General features: G+C 39.6%; 1 pseudogene; it reads right to left on the bottom strand.

The window, feature by feature from the left end:
• Positions 1–14154: 14154 nt before the first annotated feature.
• On the bottom strand, positions 14155–14696 carry LOC149193746 (26S proteasome regulatory subunit 6B homolog pseudogene; annotated as a pseudogene).
• Between the last annotated feature and the right edge of the window lie 5955 nt (positions 14697–20651).

Raw genomic sequence — 20651 nt, 5'->3', positions numbered from 1 at the left:
AGAAGGAAGATTTCCAAGCGAAGGAAAATAAGGCACCAAAGAAGAGGTATCCAAGGAGGCCTAGGGTTTCTACAGTTGGCAAAAAAACAACGAAGAAAGGTGCCATCAGTTGCCGGAGGAAGTTGCTAAGGAAGAGATCAAGGTAGAATGTAGAAGAAGGCTTTGATTGAAGATCGTAAGGGAAGGTACAAAAGAGAGTTCGTGTCTTGTGCTTGGAGGATTTACTAGTCAAGGGTCTAGGGTTTGGCATTTGTCAATTGAAGCTTCAATAAGAGAAATTTGCAGAAGGGTTTTCCTCTCTAGGAGAGAGAGGTTTTGCCTTGGCTAAGAGCCAACATCTTGTGTTCTTGTCTCTTTTGTTTTGGTAACTATTTGATGAAGTGAGAGAACACTCACTAATAATAATAAGAGGAGATTGTGCTAATAAGAAAAGTAAAAGGTACTTCACAAATTGTTATTATTGTCGGAAGAATCTCATCCTACCTAGATGCCCTAGATTTTTCAACATGGTATCATAGCTAAGGTGACACAACAAGGAAGGGTGTCTCAAGAACACAGAAGATCGAAGCATCAAGATCAGGAAGAAAGGACACACAAAGGTTGAGGCAATAGATCTACAAGCAAAGATTCTAGATCCATCAAAGAAAAGGAGGATTACCATCTCCTCTCCTAGATCCATGAAGAATGACTACCAGCCTGGGAACAAAGAAAGAAGAAGGCTTTCCATGTAAAGGCTTCTACAAGAAGGTTCATCCTAGAAGGGTTTACATCAAAGACTCATCATCTTCAAAGGAAGGTACTCAGATCCAGGCTCATCATTGAAGATATCCATATCTACAAAGCGAGAAGTTTTCATCACCAAGCAAATCTCTCATAAGGCACCTTGAAGGAATCATCTTGAAGAACTCCAAGATCTAAGAAGTCAAATCATCAAATATTCAAGGAAGCAACAAGGTCTCTCCACAAAAACTCTCAAGTAAGTATTTTTATGTCCTCTTCTGAAAATATCAAAATGTCTTTTTGCAAGGAAAACAACAAATTGGTTGGGATTGCTAATTTCCTTGCATGGAAAAAGAGGACTGATCTACTTCTCAAAGAAAATGAACTTTTGGACTACATCAAAGGGAGTGTCACTGTTCCTGAAAAGGAATAAACTTAAGCCCTAACAAAGTATAATAAGTATGAAATAAGGGCTCAAAGGATTATGATAGAATCCATCAAGGACCCTCTCATTCCTTATGTTTCCAAACTTGAAACATCTAAAGAAATCTATGATAAGTTGGTGGATCTATTTTCAGTTTGTATAGCGGGAGAAGTGATATCGTTGCATAATGAACCATAAAATGAAGATCTCCAAGGAAGAAGGAATAACTCCCTACTTCATGAAGGTCTCTGAGATGAGAGACCAACTTCAAGAATTGGGAGAAGTTATGTCAGACAGAGAGATGACAACTGTGGTGCTCAATGCATAACATGAGGAATGGGGCAACTTCACATCAAGTTTTAATGCCAAGAAGGAAGCTACCGCATTGAATGAACTTTGGTTTGTATGCAAAATTGAGGAGAATAGAATCAAAGCCAAAGATGATGTGGGATCAAAGGAGCAGGCATTTGCTGCTATGGCCAAGAGAAAGGAAATTTGGCAAGTTTGATCCACAGAGAAAGGGTAAAAGAGATATGTCCAAAGTCCAATGCTTTAGCTGCCAAGAATATGGACACTATAAAAGGGATTGTCCTAAGTTCAAGAAGGACAACAATAAGAGGAAACTAGAGGAAGCTCACATTACCCAAGAAGTGAAAGAAGAGAAGAAACAAAAGAAGGAGGACCCTCCAGATCAATACTATGAATAAGATCAAATTCTTCACATAAGTCTTCTTTAAAGTTTTGGGTATCATAGGAACATGTAGTAGTAGGATAAAATGCATGTTTTTATGGGAATGGCATCTTCAGGAATATAGGAGCATTATGTAGAGATAGCTCAAATAAAGATATTCATGTAGGAAGGATGAAGCCATTAGATTACCTCATCAATACATAAATGAATGATCATGATCAAGAAGAATCATCTTAGAAGGCCACTATCATCAACAAAAAGGAGCATTTGCAAGATGAGGCCTACAAGAATCCTTCGGTGAAATATTCAATAGAGGGTTCATGACTTTAAGGAAAATAAAATGTCGTGATAAGAAGTCCACTTATGGGATGGTATGTAGGCAAGGAAAGATGTAGCAAAGATAAAGGTAATCTCAATCTAGGAAGCTGTGATGATCAAGGAAAGAACTAAGATGAGGTATGTATGCATCTATGTTTTCTGTTAGAGTCATGTCATCATTTGTATTAATAAGCACGGGAATTGATCCGGAAGCACGATCAAGAATAAAATGAGATATTTTTCATTAAGATATGCATGAAAACATGGTTCACACACTGAAAAGGGTCAGCATGAGAAGTATACTCATATGAAGTATGAGGTGATGACAAGTGAACCTATAAATAAGCATGTGGGAAAAGAGATGAGGAATAAAAGGAAACCATGGACACTAGGAATCAACAACCGATAGATTTGCTAAAGACATCTCCTGGAAGAAGGCATGAGAATTCTGACAAAGGAAGAAAAAGATCAAAGGACCCTTGGCACCTCGAAAAGGCCTTGGAGATGTGAAACATGCATGATGTTGATGATGCAAGCCAACAAAATGTCATGATGACAAGACATCTCGTAAGGTACTACTTGATTTATTGTTATTTTTGATTTCTTGAATAATATCTGGATGAGTTCATGCAGGGCTACTGGAACAAAGGTTGTAAGTACAAGTACAACTAACATTCATGTGGTGGATGAAAATTACTGAAAGAAGCATGATGAGAAAGAAGTAGCCATATGACGAAGGTTCTAGATACATATCAAGATGGCCACTTTCCATGAAGAAAGGAATGACATGATGAACTAAGAAGGAAAGTGATCGATGGCTAATGCCCTACAGGGAAGAAGCTCGACTAAATTTCATGGCATCATGGAAAGAAATTGATTAAGAAGTTGAAGGACCCACAAGAAGAAGTTGCTGATGAAAAGGAGAGTCCCTAGTTAAGAGGGAGCTTTGACAAGTCCCTAATTAAGAGGGAGCTAGGGCAATTTCCTGGTCAAAAGGAGCTTGGGTACATTCCTTTACATGAATAGGCATATCTTCCCTAGTTGAGAGGGAGAGATAGACACACCATTCTTGTTTTCACATGGGAAGAAAGAATGGAGGATTGGGTAATCATCTAGCATCTGATGCTCTTTGAGGATGTGTAGGGCATCCAAGATAAGAGGAGGCAAGAGGACCGATATTCTTTGAAGACTAGGAACCCAAGATAAGAATAATCCTAGAAGGTGATACTTAGTGAACACCCGGTTGGGTATGTACCTTGAGAGAAAATGATGAAGGTGTCTATAGTCATTGGTCTCGCCAACATTGTGCTCTGATCTATTGAGAGATAGAGTTGTCAGTCAAGGCCTTGCTATGGAAATATTGTTGGTTACTATGATGCTATAACAGATGGATTTCCAATCCGATTTCTCTTATGTGAATTCTTCAGATTGAAAATGCCCAAACACCTTGTAAAGTGATTTATGAATACCTCCCTAGTTAAGAGGGAGTGCTGAAGAAAGTGTAACTAGGTTCGATCTTCATAAATGCAATTTTGATCTTTGTACTTGTAAAAAAAAAGAATTATTATTTTTGTCATTATCAAGAATGGATTTCTTGTCCATTTGATAGGTCAAGAACACATTTAAGTGCTTCTAAGAAGGTCAAATAGTCAATGTAATTGTTGAAGAACCATGTGGGCATGCTACACTATGTAAATCTATGTATTAGAGCCAAAGAAATATGTCAAAAGATATCCTCCAAAGCAAAGACAAGTATCCTCTTAAAGTTGGCTCAAAGAATGAATTTTTCGTGCACTTAAAGTCAAGTCGGCCTCACTAGCTCAAGTCGGCCCAATAGGAGGGACAAACTCCTATATATAGGGCCATTCAACCTCATCAAAGAAGCAAGCAAGTGATCTCTGAAATCAGCGAAGGACAAGACAAGAAAGAGGTGCGAAAAAGGAGAAAAAAGGTGTTTCTAGGGCAGCAAAGAAGGAGAAGTAGAAACCGAGTTTGGGAGGATTGTTTTAGGGCCTAATTTAGTTACACGTGCGAAGAAAGGAGCGCAGTTTTGTAGTCACTTCAAATCCACAAGTGTAGCAACATAATCGAGTTCGATTGGGCTAAGAAAATACTTCAAATAAAGCATTCATCTCTAGCGAAGAAGAGGACACCTAAAGCAAAGGAAATAAGCAAGAAAAAGGGCCAAGTACAAGTCTATATGAGCCACACGTGCAAAGAAATCAATGCTGCAGTAGGGTAAAGAGGATCAACCTCTCAACTCAGAAATATTTCTCAAGGAAGGTCCAATTCTCTAGTTTAAGTATCAAGGAGAAGGAGGATTAATAACCTAAGGAAAATAATGCACCAAAGAAGAGGTCTCTAAGGAGACCTAGGGTTTCTGTAGTTGCCAGAAAAACAACGAAGGAAAGTGCCATATGTTTCCAAAAGAAGTGCGAAGGAAGAGATCAAGGTACAGTGCAAAAGAAGGCTTTGATTGAAGATCATAAGGGAAGATACAAAAGAGAGACTATGTCTTGTGCTTGGAGGATCTACTAGTCAAGGGTCTAGGGTTTGGCATTTGTCAATTGAAGCTTCAATAAGAGAATTTTGCAGAATGGTTTTCCTCTCTAGGAGAGAGAGGTTTTTCCTGATAGAGAGCCAACAACTTGTGTTCTTGTCTCTTTTGTTTTGGTAACTGTTTGATGAAGTAAGAGAACGCTCACTAATAATAATAAGAGAAGATTGTGCTAATAAGAAAAGTAAAAAGTACTTCACAAATTTTTATCATCGAGAAATGTTCAATTATGGTATGTTCTATGCTTAGAGCAGTTTACTTCAAATCTTTTTATTAGCCACTGTTTAGCAATCACATAAACATAAAGTAAAGTGCAGATAGAACATTAAACGATCGACAGAAAACAAGCCAAGACAAGAGACACAAGATGTGGTGGCTAGCTAGGGACAAACCCCAATGCGGGGAAACCCTTTGATCAATTCTTCTTTAATCTTCAATAGTTCAGCAGAGAGAAATAGTACAATTCATAATTCTGTAATTTTATAATAGCAACAACAAACCCTAAATCAGAAAAGCCAAGCTTGGTCAAAACAACCCTGGATTGATTTCTAGTCAACTTGAAGAACTCGGTCTTCAACAACTATCTTCAGCAGCCCAAAATTGTTCGTAATACTCAGTCAAACAACAGTCAATGTTTAGCGATCTACGGTCAGCCGTAACTAGTCAACACTGGTCAACTTTCAAGTCAACGATGGTCAACACAGCCCCCAAAAAGTCAACACAGGTCAACCCTTGGTCAATGCTCCATAAAACAACCCAACACTTGGTCAATGCAACCCTAGAAAGGTCAATGCTACCCTAAATTAGTCAACACTTCCCTAATTCAGTCAATTCTCCCCTAATTCGTCCTTCCTCTTGCACGTGTGAGAGAAGCTGCTCCTTTGCAAATGAGATGAGATGAGATGAGTTGATAATGAATCAACCTCACTTGTACTTATATGATTTGCTGGGCATGTGTGCCACACATTTAGCTGCTGGCCAACCTTGACAATTTGTCAAGTAAATACAAATAAATTAATATCTCCATAAATACTTGTCAGAATTGGATGATCTTAAGATCAATCCTACACCTCTCGACAAGAGGAATCTAGGAAAAATATCAGCTACCATAAATAAGGTGACCCACATGGATTTTGGCCCTAGTTGCAAATTTTAACACTCCCTCTCAACTAGGGAGAACTCCATCTGCTAATTTGTCATACTGTCGCTACTATCCCTACCATCAAATGCACTGCTCGGCTCTGCTCAGCTCTGCTATCCCGAAGTAAATCTTAGAGTGTGTCATACCACTCTCACTGATCCCAGATTAGTATCATTGATCCCAGATCAATGGAGGTCATCCTAGCATAGGGATTATGGTAGATACAATGATGCATCCATCGATAGTATTACTAATGGTCCCTAATCCCATTTCCCTACTCATTGATTAGACAAGAGGTACTTATCATGAGTCCCATCCTACATGGGTAGGATGCCTCAACAGGAGAACTAATCATCTTGTCCACGGAAGAACGAATCATCTCGTCCAACAATCGCCACGGGAGAACTAATCATCTGGGCCCACAGGAGAACTAATCATCCTGGCCCACAATCGCTACGGGGTGTCACAAGGGAAGGTTGAACCTTTGACCCCGTACATAATGCACCACGAGGGGAGGGTGAGTTGCCTTGTGGTCAGATGTCGTTCCAAGAAGTACCTCACACCCCCTTGGAGCTCCCAGAGCTCAATGTATGCATCATACACGACCCTCATAAGAGGGTCTCTCAACAACACTAAGTAGTTCTTGGAAAGTCAAGAATTTGACCTTTCCCTGGGGATTTCTCAAAATGTCGGCGACCTGCTCATTTGTACAGATATTTTGGAGCCTTATTCCTCCCCGTTGCACCATATCCCGGATATAGTGGTACCTAATATTGATATGCTTGGAGCGATCATGAAATACAAGATTCTCTGATAAATGAATCCCGCTCTAGTTGTCACACAGGATCACGGTAGTATCCAATGTAAATCCAAACAACTCATTAAAGAGCTTCCGTAACTAGACCGCCTCACAAGAGGCCATACTAGCAACAATTTACTCTACCTCGACGGTGCTCAAAGCCACCGACTTCTACTTCCTGCTCATCTAGGATATCGAGGAAGATCCCAAAGAGAAACAACACCTGGAAGTGCTCTTTCGGTCCACCACACTGCCTGCCCAATCAACATTGGTATATCCATTTTCGACAGTGTATCTCAACCCATGAGTGATTGTGCCACGAAGATATCTCAATAGATTCTTGGCACCAATCCAATGTGTGTGGTGAGGCTCAACCATATGTTGACTACAAAACATATATCCATACGGGAGTTCACCAAGAACATCAATTCTCCGATGAGTTGATGATACTCGGTAGCATTTTGTAAAACAGGTACGGCAACATTATCGCTTAAATTCTTGAAGTCAAGCTCCATCGGGGTAGTCACGAGCTTGCAGTCTACCATACTAAATCTCTCCAGTATCTTCACCACATATTTTCCTTGAGATAGGAAAATCTCCCCTGGTTTCTACCAGATTTCCAGTCCTAGGAAATAGTGCATCAGTCCTAGGTCCTTCATCTCGAACTCAGAAGCCAAATCCCTCTTACATTTGTGAATGATAGGGTCTGTACCTGTCAGAGAGAGGTCATCAATGTACAACACCAATATGAGAGGTTTTTCATCTTTAACCTTAAAGTAAAGGTTAGGGTCAGCTTCACTCCTAGTGAATCCCAGCTTCATCAAGTAGCTATTGATCCTCTCATACCATGCTCGGGGTGCTTGCTTCAGCCCATAGAGGGCTTTTTTCAACCTACACACATGAGATTCCCGATCATGAATCTCAAATCCTTCGGGTTGCTCCACATAGACTTCCTCTTTGATTGAACCATGCAAGAATGCGTTCTTGACATCCATCTGATGTAGGTTCCATCCTTGTGAAGCAGTAAGGGCTATTATTGAGCGAATGGTGGTATATCGAGCAACAAGTGCAAATATCTCATCATATATTATACCTTCCTTTTGAGAGAAGCCACGAGTGACAAAACGAGCCTTGTACTTTTCAGCACTTCCATTAGCTCCATGCTTTATCTTGTAAAGCCATTTCGAAGTGACAATGACTTTGTCCTGGGGTCTGGGGACCGCATCCTAGACATCGTTTTACATGATGGAATCATATTCCTCAATCATAACATCCTTCCAGACTTGATTCCTGACAGCTTATGCAAATTCTGAAGGCTCATTTTGGATGATTGTGCTCATGATAGTTAAGTATCCTTGATACCTGGCCGACTTCTTACTTTCCCAGAAAGTCCCTCTAGGTGCAATGTGTCCTTCAACATCATCAAGTGTTCCCCTAAGCCATGAAGGCCTCTTCCTAGAAGAGGAAGGTTCTTGCGGAGGGGGATCAATAGGATCCATAGGTTCTTCCACATCGGGCATTGTCTCATCTTCCTTTTCCTCTGGTTTCCTGGTGTCAGCTTCTTTAGATTCCCTTAGAGTAAGAAGATTGTCAACTTTGTTAAGAGCCATATCTTCTTCAAAGGTGACATCATGGCTAATCACGACTTCCCTTTGACCAACCACATAGATTCTATAGCCCTTAGTATTTTCACTATAGCCCACGAATATTCCTTTCTTTCCATATGCACCCAATTTATTCCTTTTCTCTTTCGACACATGAAAATATACAACACTTCCAAAAATTCTAAAATGAGATATGTTAGGTTTCTTACCAGTGAACATCTCTTTGGGAGTCTTGGAACCCAATGCTTGACGAGGGCATTAGTTTTACACATATATGATGGTATTCACAACTTTGGCCCATAGGAATTTCGGAAGTCTTTGATCATGGAGCATAGCACAGACAACTTCCACAATCGTACGATTCTTCCTTTCTGCCACACCATTTTGCTCAGGAGTATATGGTGTTGTAGTCTCCCTCTTAATGCCAACCTCTTTGCAAAAGTCATGGAACTCATTGGATTCATACTCAGTCCCATTATCAGTCCTTAAGGTCTTGATATTCTTTTCAGTTTGATTCTCGTTCAAGGCTTTGAAGTGACGAAACCAAGAGAACACTTCATCCTTCTTTTTCAAGAAGTATATCCAAGTCTTATGAGAATAATCATTTGTAAAAGTGAGGTAATATAAATATCCTCGTAAGGAGTTCACAGGCATCATACCAGATACGTCTGAGTGAATCAACTGCAATATATCAGAGGTCTTGCTTTGGCTTGAGGCAAATGGTCCCCTTTTGAGCTTTCCTTCGGCACATCCCGGATATACACGTTCTTGCTCTAATTTGAACTCGGACATCCTAGTCACCATTTTTCTCACATCGGGTAGAGCTTTATAATGAAGGTGAGAAAACCTTCGATGCCATAGTTTGGTCTAAAGATATGTGTCACAAGACATGAAACCCAACGGACTTCCTCCGACCTAATATAATGAATCAACTCAAAACCCAAGAGTGAAAGCATCTTTAAAGTTCTTTTTCCATACACGTACCTTGCTATAGATGAAGGCCACCTTGTAGCCTTTGTCTTCCATTGCCGAAATAGACACCAGGTTCTTTTTGAGATCAGGTACATATAGGACTTCTTGTAAATGAATTGTATTTCCCTGATTCAATTGAAGAGTGACATTCCCTACGCCTTTCATGGGATATTTTGAGTTGTCCCCAAGAACAATTTCCAGGTTAGTCTCATTCTCTATCAGATTAGAGAGAGCTTCTTTGTAACCAGTGAAGTGCCTTGAGGCACCACTATCAATAATCCAATTTCCTAGCGAGTCCAGGGAAGCAGTGGTAGAGAGGGCCACTGGTAGATAATATTCATCTTGCTTATTGTTAACAACATTAGATTCATACCTGGAGTTTCTTGCCTTCTTGATTTAGCCCCGGAATGGTTTATTCTTTTAGCATGAGAAGAAAAGGTAGAGGGATTGCCTTTAAGTGCGGGCATTTCTTGCTCTTCCATCCTTGTTTCTTCTTGAATGCATCTTGCCATCAATTCCTCAAATCCAAGAATTACATTATTTTTGAGAAGAGTAGTCTTGAATATATACCATTTAGGTGGTAGCCCTTGGAGAGTTATGATAGTCGTTTCCCTGTCAGGAACTACTTCCCCAATAGATAGGAGATCATTCTTGATCTCGATGATCCTTAAGAAATATGCTTGCATACTCTCATATTTGCCCTTCTTAATTTCCTTCAGCTTATTTCTAAGGAATAAAACTTGATTTGCATCATTAACTGTAAATAAACTCACTAGTCTATCGTAGATTTCCTTGGAGGTGGTCAGCTCAGAAGAATAAGTCACCAGGTGCTTGTCGATAGAGTCCCGGATGATCTTCTTTGCTTTGAATTCTCCCATGGTCCACTTGTTCCTTGCAGCAGTGGATGCATTTGATGGAGGCTCAACAATTCTGCCTCTCACATGTTTCAACACTTCTTGCTTTTCTAATGTCAGATCGAGAGAAATCTTCCATCTGTGATAGCCAGACTTCTCACAGAGTTTGTCTTCAGCAGGGAAGTGTGTTGAGGACCCCATAAATTCTTTAAGATTGCTTCAACAATGTTTGGTGATTGCTCTATCTCTTGCTCTTGCTTGGGCTTTGTCTTCAACTCAGCTCTGATACCATGTTAAATTATGGTATGTTTTATGCTTAAAGCAATTTACTTCAAATCTTTTTATTAGCCACTGGTTAGCAATCACATAAACATAATGTAAAGTGTAAATACAACATAAACAATCGACAAAAAACAAGTCAAGACAAGAGACACAATATGTGGTGTCTAGCTAGGGACAAACCCCAATGCGGGGAAACCCTTTGATCAATTATTCTTTAATCTTCAATAGTTCAGCAAAGAGAAATAGTACAATTCAGAATTCTGTAATTTTATAACAGCATCAACAAACCCTAAATCAGAAAAGTCAAACGTGGTCAAAACAACCTCGGATTTACTTCTAGTCAACTTGAAGAACTCGGTCTTCAACAACTATCTTCAGCAGCCCAAAATAGTCCGCAATACTCAGTGAAAGAATAGTCAAAGTTTAGCAATCTGCGGTCAGCCCTAACTAGTCAATGCTGGTCAACTTTCAGGTCAACGCTGCCCCAAAAAGGTCAGCACAGGTCAGCCCTTGGTCAACACTTGGTCAATGCTCCATAAAATAGCCCAACACTTGGTCAACACAGCCCTAGAAAGGTCAACGCTTCCCAGAAAATCAACGCTGCCCTAATTCATCCTTCTTCTTGCACGTGTGAGAGAAGGTTCTCCTTTCGTGGCCCAATAAGATGAGTAGAGAGAAGATGAGTTGAGGTGAGATGAGTTGATAATGAATCAACCTCAATTGTACTTATATGATTTGCTGGGCATGTGTGCCACACATTTAGCTGCTGGCCAACCTTGACAATTGTAAAGTAAATAAAAATAAATTCATATATCCATAAATACTTTTCGGAGTCGGATGATCTTTAGATCAATCCTACACCTCTCAACAAGAGAAATCTAGGAAAAATATTAGCTGCCATAAATAAGGTGACCCACATGGAGTTTGGCCCTAGTTTCCAATTTTAACAACAAAAGAATCTCATCCTACCTAGATGCCCTAGATTTTTCAAGAATAACATGGTACAAATATATGATTGTGTGGTTCACCGATAAGTCTTCTTGGGCGAAGCTTAAGAGACCGCGGTTCAAATCTCATTAAGTACATGACCTGCTGTGGTGGCGGTTTGAGAGCATATTCCCCACGTTGCGTGAGTCTTTCTTTGCTAAAACCATAGGATCTTAGTATATCGACTTGCAGGTAGTTGGATGTACTCTTGGTGTTATAGTGGCAGCTACGAGGATTGATCTTGGGTCTCCCATAGATTAGGACTGGCAGTTACTGATTCACCATGTCGTTAAAAAAAATATATATATATGATTGTGTCATATTTAATTGCAATTAATGTGCTTATAATTGAAATTATTGAATTATTGGTATTTATTGTTGGAAACATAATCCTCTTGGGTTATATAAACTTTGCTTATTCACTTGAGGGGAAGGTGAAAAGCCTCAAGTGAAGGACAATAGTCAAGAGAAGTCCAAGGGACCTCTTGGAAGATGAAAACCATGGGTTAGTGAAATGTATTTAGATCTATATCTTGTGAACAAGAATCAACCTCATCTTTTATCATTTGCTATGTATTTTCATGTGTACTTTGATAGTGGTATCAGAGCTAGTCTGACTCAAAACACCTTTGCCATCTTGGGCTTGTCATAGTTAAGTTTAGACACCTTTACATGCCAATGTAATGTTGTTTTTCCATGGAATTGGATAATCTAGGTTAGGGTCTTAGAATCTTGAACACTACCAACTCAAATTCCACAACAAACTACTTTGCACAAAAGAATAAATACAATAGTAATTCAACATGTGTACAAATAGAAAACTTTTTAAAATTTTTCAATAACCCAACTTTGTTATATTAATGTAATACAACTATCTAGGGCTTTTGAACCAAGGATCATGGCCCTCTTACAATCACTGATGCAAGATTACAAACTAGGGTTTGGTGTTAACAACTATGATAACCAATCTACTCTGAAAAAGATACAACTGACCTACTAGCTGATGTAGTGCACCATCACAACTCAACTTGGTCGTACTTCGAACAAAATTGCTGTTCCTTCTTCTCCCAATCTACAACAACACCAATCTGTCTCTATCAATGAATCCCATTTCTTTAGGTCACTGAACACAACTTCAATCTTCCCTCTAACTGATCACTTTTCCATCAACAAATCAACACATAGGGTTTTCTTGTGAGTTTTTCACAACTTCATTTGTGAACAACTCCCAGACTGCCCACTGCTGCTCGTCAACACTTAGGATTTCATCCCTCTATTGCCTTCCTGTGCTGCTCCAATGAAGACAAACTTAGGGCATGGATGGTTGCCCTCTATCACTGCAAGATGTCCTTCTCTTCAATAAACTTGTGCTCAATCATTGGTCCACATGGCTGCCTTCTTTTGTCCTTCAAAGAATCAACCCTTGACCTCCAAATCCCTACCTCTTGTAGCAATCCTATAGTCCTTCAAGGTTTGCACTTAGGAAACTTCTTAACACCTACTTGCTTCCCTCCAAATAGACCTTTAGAGGTCCAACAAATCTATCCTAAACAAGGACTACTCATTGAATAACAACAAAACAACTTGATCAAATCATTCAACATACCTTTTCATACATTTATGGGCTAGTACATTTTCTGTAGGTTCTCAGCGTGGTTAGGGATTCTAACAGTCCTTGTTTTCCCTTCCTTTATTCTCCCAAAAACCCTCCTCTAGCCGCGACCTTCCTTTGCCGACAAGCCTCTTTGCTTCACTGGTTCCTAAGGTTGCTTATAGCCCTTCTTTAGGCCTTGCAACCTCCTTTAAACCTGAGGTACAAGGCTCGAACCTCTTTCCAATAATCACATATGTATGCAACCTGATTATAGAGGCATGTTCACATAAGAAACTCACACAAAAGAACCCAACATATCTTTACTTCTCTCAGCCAACACTCCTAATCAACTCGCTCTTAGAAGTTATGTAAATTACCCCAAAACAAATATATTTCCTCCTCCTTTGAGCTCCTTGATTTGCGGCCACTATAGAAGATATATTCGTTATGATTTGTTGCACATGGATGGTGAAATGAGGCTTCTCCTCTCACCTTTTAATATGCTTCTCTAGGTGATGTCTAGCCCTTCAAGAAGGTTCTCTTTAAATAAGGCCAACTTGAAACTTAAACAATTTTCCCACTTGAAACACATAAACATTTATTTCTCCACAATGACAAGGGCTCTCTTGGTGCTTGAAGTAGCCCCTTGTTCCTCTAAGGGTGCTCTTTCATCTCCAAGTGGCAAGTTATCAAATATCCTCATGGATTTACACCTACAACTTTGGGTGCAGAGGCCAAAGCTTGGGTACTCTTGCCAACAAAACCCATGTGGGTAAAATTCCTCCACAACCTTGTGTCCTAGGGTTTGGAGTACCTCCCAAGATACCAATCTAAACATGTAACTCTTGTACCACCTACTCAATCCTACTATTTTTTAGATTTGCGACCATTCTTGGCATTAATTTTGCCCATCGTGAAGAAACGAGCCTCCACTTCCACAATGGAGATTCTGAGGTTAGGTATTGTTGGCTATTATTCACTTGCAGGCCTAGCTATTTTATTCTCCATTTGTTAACTCTCTTTAGCATTGGTTTTTGACCACATCTCTTGTTTCTTTGACCATTGCTTACATTCCATTACGTTTATTGAACAAAACAAAGATGGAGATGTTGTACTAGTAATAACAATCAATTGATGACATGGTAGGGATTGAAAATGGCTTCTTTTCCTTGAGTTTGGATGTTGGGGATCGCCGAGATCATTTCCAAATTTTATTTTTGGTCGCCGATTCTATTCAGGGCTTCAAGCACTATTTTATTAGGATAAGATACATAGTCATCAATTTATACCTCATTACCGAGGTTCAAATTTTCTATAAAAGCATGGAAAACAAGGTGTTTTTGCCTCTTATTAGGAAGAGGTAACTCAATTTTCCTATTAAGTATTCTAGGGCACAAAAATGAGGGGTTAAGTGTATCTACTCTATTGGTTGCCGTGATCACCTTCACCTTCACATTCTGACCAAATCCATCCATCTAATTTAAGAGCTCCATCAAGATGCTATAAACTCACCTATTAACTCGAGTTTGAGCATCAAACCATGCTGTTGCAGTTGTAGTTGCATACACATCATCAATGAATGTTATTGCAGGTGCATTCTCTTTAGCAAGATGAAAGACATCACAAACTATCCTTGGCCCCTCACCAATATACTTTTGAACTAACTTAGGGCCAACAACTTGAATGAAAGAAACTATGGTGTGGTTCACGATGGCCTTAGAAAGCATGGTCTTCCCCATACCTAGAGGTCCATAAAGAAGAACACCTCGGGGAGGGTTTATCTTAATCTGCTTGTAAAACTCATGGTGGGTGAGTGGAAGCTCCATGGCTTCTTGAATCTCCTATTTCTTTATGTGACAATCCCCAATATCATTGTAGGTTACGTCCGATTTCTTATACTAGGGGAGGAGTAAGATAGAGGCACATGTAACCCAATAGATTGAGATAGAGGTACTAATATTGTAGTTTGAGAAACCATTGTGACACTTAATGGAGAGAACTGTCCTTCAAAATTTTGATTTTTTTGTAAAGGATTGATCATTTTTTGCTTGAGTAGTTGCATACAGATTTAATTTAGCCTTGGTTGCAACAAATTCACTTGAAACTGTACTTGTTTGAGTCAAGGTATGTTGATCCTTGATCTCATCATGAAATAACAAAGCACCGGAAGGAGCTTCATATTCACTGTTTTTTTCAATGTCTGCACATCCTCATGTGCAAAGACTGGTTAAGATTTCAATTGTTTTGTTCAAAGAGATGGCAAAGGGGAGGTGCATCAAAATCATGTAGACATTATGTGTCTACTCTATTCCTTTTAGGAGGATTTGTGATATTGACATTATTTGAAATAAAATAAAGTATTTGCAGTCTGAAAGTACTAGCAACACATATGGTAGAAGAGGACTCAAAGGACCAGTACATTCAATTTTGAAGATCAATTCAAATTCAAAATAATGGTAACTTACATTCGTTTTTTTTTTCTTCTTCTTTTATATAAGTTCACTTGTACATTTTTGAAGTCGAGTTGAATTTTCATTGTAATGGGTGCATTTTCAGTTGATGCTAACACTCTTTGTTTGCTAGCTTGAGAAAATGGCCAAATTTAATGGATTTTCAGAGTTAGTGAACACTCCAATACTCTCTACTGTTCATAACTTAGTCAAAATCAACAAGGAAACTCTCATTGATATTCATACACAAGGGATAAGTAATTCAAATTGACTCTTTTGTTGTAATTCATCACAAAGGCGTTGATATTCAAGTTGACGAAACTCAAATTTGTCTTGTGCCTATGTCTTTAAGGGTTAGTGTAGCAAGGAAGGCGAAACTTCTGTTAAAAATAGAAACAAGAAATTCCAATTTAATTTGTCCTCTAAGTCTTTAAGGGCCAATGTAGCAAGGATGGGAAACTTATGTTAAAAATAGCTCAAGAAATTCCAATTTAATTGTCCTTGAATTAAAATTATAATTATGTTCTCATAGCAACTTGTAATACTTAACTAAGTTGAGTTGACTTAGTTAGCATAGAAAATGAGAGTTAGAAGTCTATAAAGAGTCATGTAGAGTGATCCCTAAATTTTAGGGGCTCAGGCTGAGTTCTTTGGAGTTGTAATTAGATAACTCAATCTAACTGAGTCAGTTAAACTAGTTCTAAATGTTGGAGGAACTAGTAGAGGTCTAGTAGTGGAGTAGTGCACCAGTGCATCACCAGTACCACACCAGTTAATTGAAGATTCACTCATAACTAACTCATGCATGCCAGTTCAGAGGAAGACACAGTTGAGATTAGAGTGTAGGGACAATGTACTATAAGTTGTATAATTTTCCAAGTTATACAAATGGTGCATGTAATCAGTTGAGGAAATATGTTTGGATTACGCAGTTATGGAGGAAGGATTTCCCAATAAAATATGGGCTGATTCTCTCAGGAATTGTGCAAGGAAGTAGGGGTTTGGGAGGTAAAAGAATTGGCTAAGTGTTGGCTTGAGATTACTTGTGAGGAAGAGAGTTAGATCATACTTGTGTAGGGATTGTTCTAGTGTGAACAAGCATTGTATTTTCTTCTCAGATCTTCTGGTTAATGCAATATAGATAGTTGAGGTTTTGAGAAGTTGCTTTCCCCAGAGAAATATTGTGTTATGTGCGATTAATATTCTTCCTCTTTCTGCTTATTGTTTTCATCGATCATTTTTGGTTTTCGATGAGAAAAGTAGAGTAGATTCTTGTCTTGTGTTTTAGTATATAACATTAGCTATTGAATTTACAGAAAAATCTACATGGTATCGGAGCTGAAGACAATATAGAAGAGGAGATTTTGAGTTTGTTGTGCAGGTGAAAATCGAATTTGCAGTTCATACTTTAGATCAACAATATGTCTTTCTATGGGTTGCGACTTGAGTATGCCTTGGAAGGCAACTCGAATTACATAGCATGGAAGGACAAGATGGAAGCAGTGTTGGAAGACAATGGCCTCAAGGAATTCATTGATTAAGACATTCCTAAGCCTCCAACATTAGATGCTCAAGATCTGGCTGAATGGAGAAAGTGTGTGGCAAAGGGGAGGCAAATTATCCTTGAGGGAGTTTGAGACCACATTGTCTCGAGTCTCCATGGCAAGGAAACTCGATAGTCAATGTGGAAAGCATTGACAGACCTATTCCAGAATAAAAATGACCATAGGAAGTTGGCACTGAAGGAGAGAATTGGAAGAACACCAGAGATGAATCCTCATCAAAGACTGATGATGAGGAAAATTGTGCCTTAGCGGGTAAGGCAAACTAAAGGGAAGGGGAAGGCGTCCCATTCCAAATCAGATTCTTGTCATGGAGGCAAGAAGGGGGACATGTCGAAAGTCAAGTGCTTTCATTCTCATGAGCTAAAACATTTTTCTACAAATTGTCCACTCAAGAAGTCCTCAGGGGGAGCAGCAGGTGAGGCTCTTGCCTCACAATTCGAATTGGAATTTACCCTCATCGCATGTATGGTGTCATTGATGATGGGTAGTGTATGGTACCTAGACAATTGAGCTTCTTTCCACATGACTTATAACAAGGAGTTCTTCAGTAACTTTGAGGAGAAGGATCTCCAGATGCATATCGAGATGGGTGATGATGGGAGGTATAGTGCTACGGGGTTTGGTACAGTTTCCTTTCAGAGGGAGTCACGTGCTCCCCTCACTTTGCGAGATGTTATGCATGTTTCTAGTTGGAAGAAGAAATTGGTATATATTTCCATGTTGGAGGATAGAGGCTATGATGTGATATTTAGTAAGGGAAAGGTGTTCCTTCATCACATAGCCACGAGACAGGTAAAGAGGATAGGGATTCAGGTGAAGAATCTCTATAAGTTGGAGGTAGAAGATTGTGCTACCTTGAGCACGAAAGTAGAGAAGGTGTAGAGCCGAGACATTGGTGAGTTGTGGCACAGGTGGTTGGGTCACTTGCATCATGGCGCTTTGAAAATCATGCAACAAATTTCTACTGGTCTTCCCAAAGGTACACTAGAGAAATTTGACACATGGAAAGGGTGTACTTTGGGAAAATTCACCAAAGCTTCCTTTCACGACAAAGACAGTCGAGCACAGGTGATCCTCGATCGAGTCCATTCAAATGCATGTGGACCATTCTCAACAAAATGCATGACCAAGCACATGTATTATGCTATATTTGTTGACGATTTTTCTCGTAAATGTTGGATCTTTTTCATGCAGAATAAAGATCAGAATTTTACAAAGTTTTGTGAATTTAAAGCATTGGTCGAGAAAGATACTGGCAGGAAGGTTAAAGCTCTCAGGAGTGATAATGATGGAGAGTATGTGTCAAATGAGTTTAAAACTTATGTGTGGCAGAAGGCATTAAGCAAGAGTTGACAACACCCCATAACCCACAGTAGAATGGGGTGGCTGAAAGGAAGAATAGAAACATTGTAGGGGAAGAACGAGCGATGTTGCATGATCAGAGCCTACCACTAAATTTGTGGGCCGAGGCATGCAACACAACTATTTATTTATAGAACAGAAGCCCTCATCTGATTCTTGGGATGAGTACACCATAGTATGATTTCTCGGGGAAGAAACCAGAGGTGGGTCACTTCAGGATTTTTGGGTCATTGATATATTTCCATGTGACCAAAGATGCATGGAAGAAGCTTGAGTCGACATAAAAGTTGGGGATATTTGTGGGGTACACTGATACACCTCACAACTATCAGGTGTACCTGTCGACCAATAGGATGATAGTGGTTCACATGGATGTAAAATTCGATGAAGAGAAGGCCATGAGATGTTCCCTTGAGAGGGAGCTTCAACTACATGCGGTTGAGGAGATTTTGGCTCCTAAGGAGGAACCTCAGATTGATGTGGAGCAGCCACATGCAGAGGATCCAGGCGTGGAGACACCCACTCAGGCAGAGCCTTCTAGATATGGGGGAAAGCGCACTAGAGAGGATGATAGGTTATTGCAGGATGCGAGAGAGAATGTGGGAGCACCCACATCACAACGTAGACAGAGGAGTTCACCTGAGAGGTACATTAGATACATGGATCTTATGAGCGGATGTGTTGAGACATAACCATCTTCTTTTGAGTAGGCAGTGCAACAACCGGTTTGGGTTGATGCCATGGTGGAGGAGTATGACTCCATTTTTCATAGCAGTGTTTGGGATGTGGTCCCAAGATCGACAAAAAAGTCAGTGGTGAGTTCACGATGGCTTTACAAGGAAACACAAGCAACGAATGGTAGTGTGGAGAAACATAAGGCCAGGTTTGTGGCCCGAGGATTTTCTCAGGTAGAGGGGATTGATTACGATGAGGTCTTTGCTCCTGTTGCAAGGTACTCATCAATCAGATCCATATTGGAATTGTTAGGGCAAATGGGTTGGAAGATAATGATTGAGGAAGAGGTGTATATTGAGCATCCTAAAGGTTTTGATATGTTTGACCGTGAATCGCATGTGTGCCAACTCAAATGAGTGTTGTATGGGCTGAAGCAAGTACCCCGTGCTTGGTACACCAGGATCAATAGCTATTTCCCCATTTGGCACCAAAAGTGAAGCAGATGCGAAGCTGTACCATATTTTGGTGGAAGGTAAATTGTTGATTATTGTTTTATATGTTGACGATTTGATTATGATAGGTGATGATAAGCTGATCAAGTATTGCAAAGAGGATCTTGCAAGAGAGTTCGAAATGAAGGCCTTGAGGCTCATGCACTACTTTTTGGGCATGGAAGTATGGCAAGGTGATGGGGAACTTTTTATCTTTCAGAGCAAGTATGACAACGAGATACTGAAAAGGTTCCACATGGAGAGCAGTGAACCCATGGAGACTCCTCTAGCAAGAAATTAGAGGAAGGAGGATGCTACTTCTTGTGAAGTAGTGGAAGCTACTATTTACAAGTAGCTTGTGGGTTCACTCATGTATTTGGTGAACATATGCCTAGACATGTGCTATGCAGTTAACCAACTTAGTCAAGCGATGGTTAAGCCGACCAAGTTGTATTGGAAGGCGACCAAGCATGTATTGAGATACCTAAGAGGCCCTACTCATATGGTTTATGGTACAAGCAAACAAATGGAGTGAAGCTTCAAGGCTTCAACGATCCAGATTGGGAAAGGAGTCTATCCGACAGGAAGAGCACATCAGGAGGGATGTTTTGTATTGGGTCAGCAACTGTTTCTTGGCACAATAGGAAACAAAGATCAATTGGACTCAGTTCAGTAGAGGCAGATTAAATGGATGCTAGTCAAGTAGCTTGTGAGGCCATCTGGATGAGGAAGATTCTGGTTGGTTTGTTTGCTTAGCAGATGGATCTAAATGTGATTTACTATGACAATAAGAGTTGTATCAAACTATATGAAAATCAGTTTTTCATGATCAGTCCAAGCATATTGGTAGCTGGTATCATCATCTTCGAGATTGTGTGCAAAGAGGGATTATGTTGTTGGAGTACATTCCCATAGAGGAGCATGATGTTGACATTTTTACAAAGGCATTCTCAAGATGTAAATTTGAGTTTGATAGAGACAAGATTAGGGTAGCTGATAATATCTTTCTTGTTGAGAGGGAGTGTTAAAAATAACAACGAGAAATTCCAATTTAAGTTGTCCTTGAATTAAATTGTGAATTAAAATTGTAATTCTTTTCTCATAGCAACTTGTAATAGTTAACTAAGTTAAGTTTACTTAGTTAGCTTAGGAAATTCAAGTTGGA

The sequence above is a fragment of the Pinus tabuliformis genome, chromosome 2_2 (assembly GCF_031772625.1).
Source record: "Pinus tabuliformis cultivar Carrire ecotype Pingquan chromosome 2_2, CPIR1, whole genome shotgun sequence".
NCBI classification, from domain to species: domain Eukaryota; kingdom Viridiplantae; phylum Streptophyta; class Pinopsida; order Pinales; family Pinaceae; genus Pinus; species Pinus tabuliformis.
Note: the sequence above shows the minus strand (reverse complement) of the source record. Positions and strands in the feature narration are given on the sequence as shown.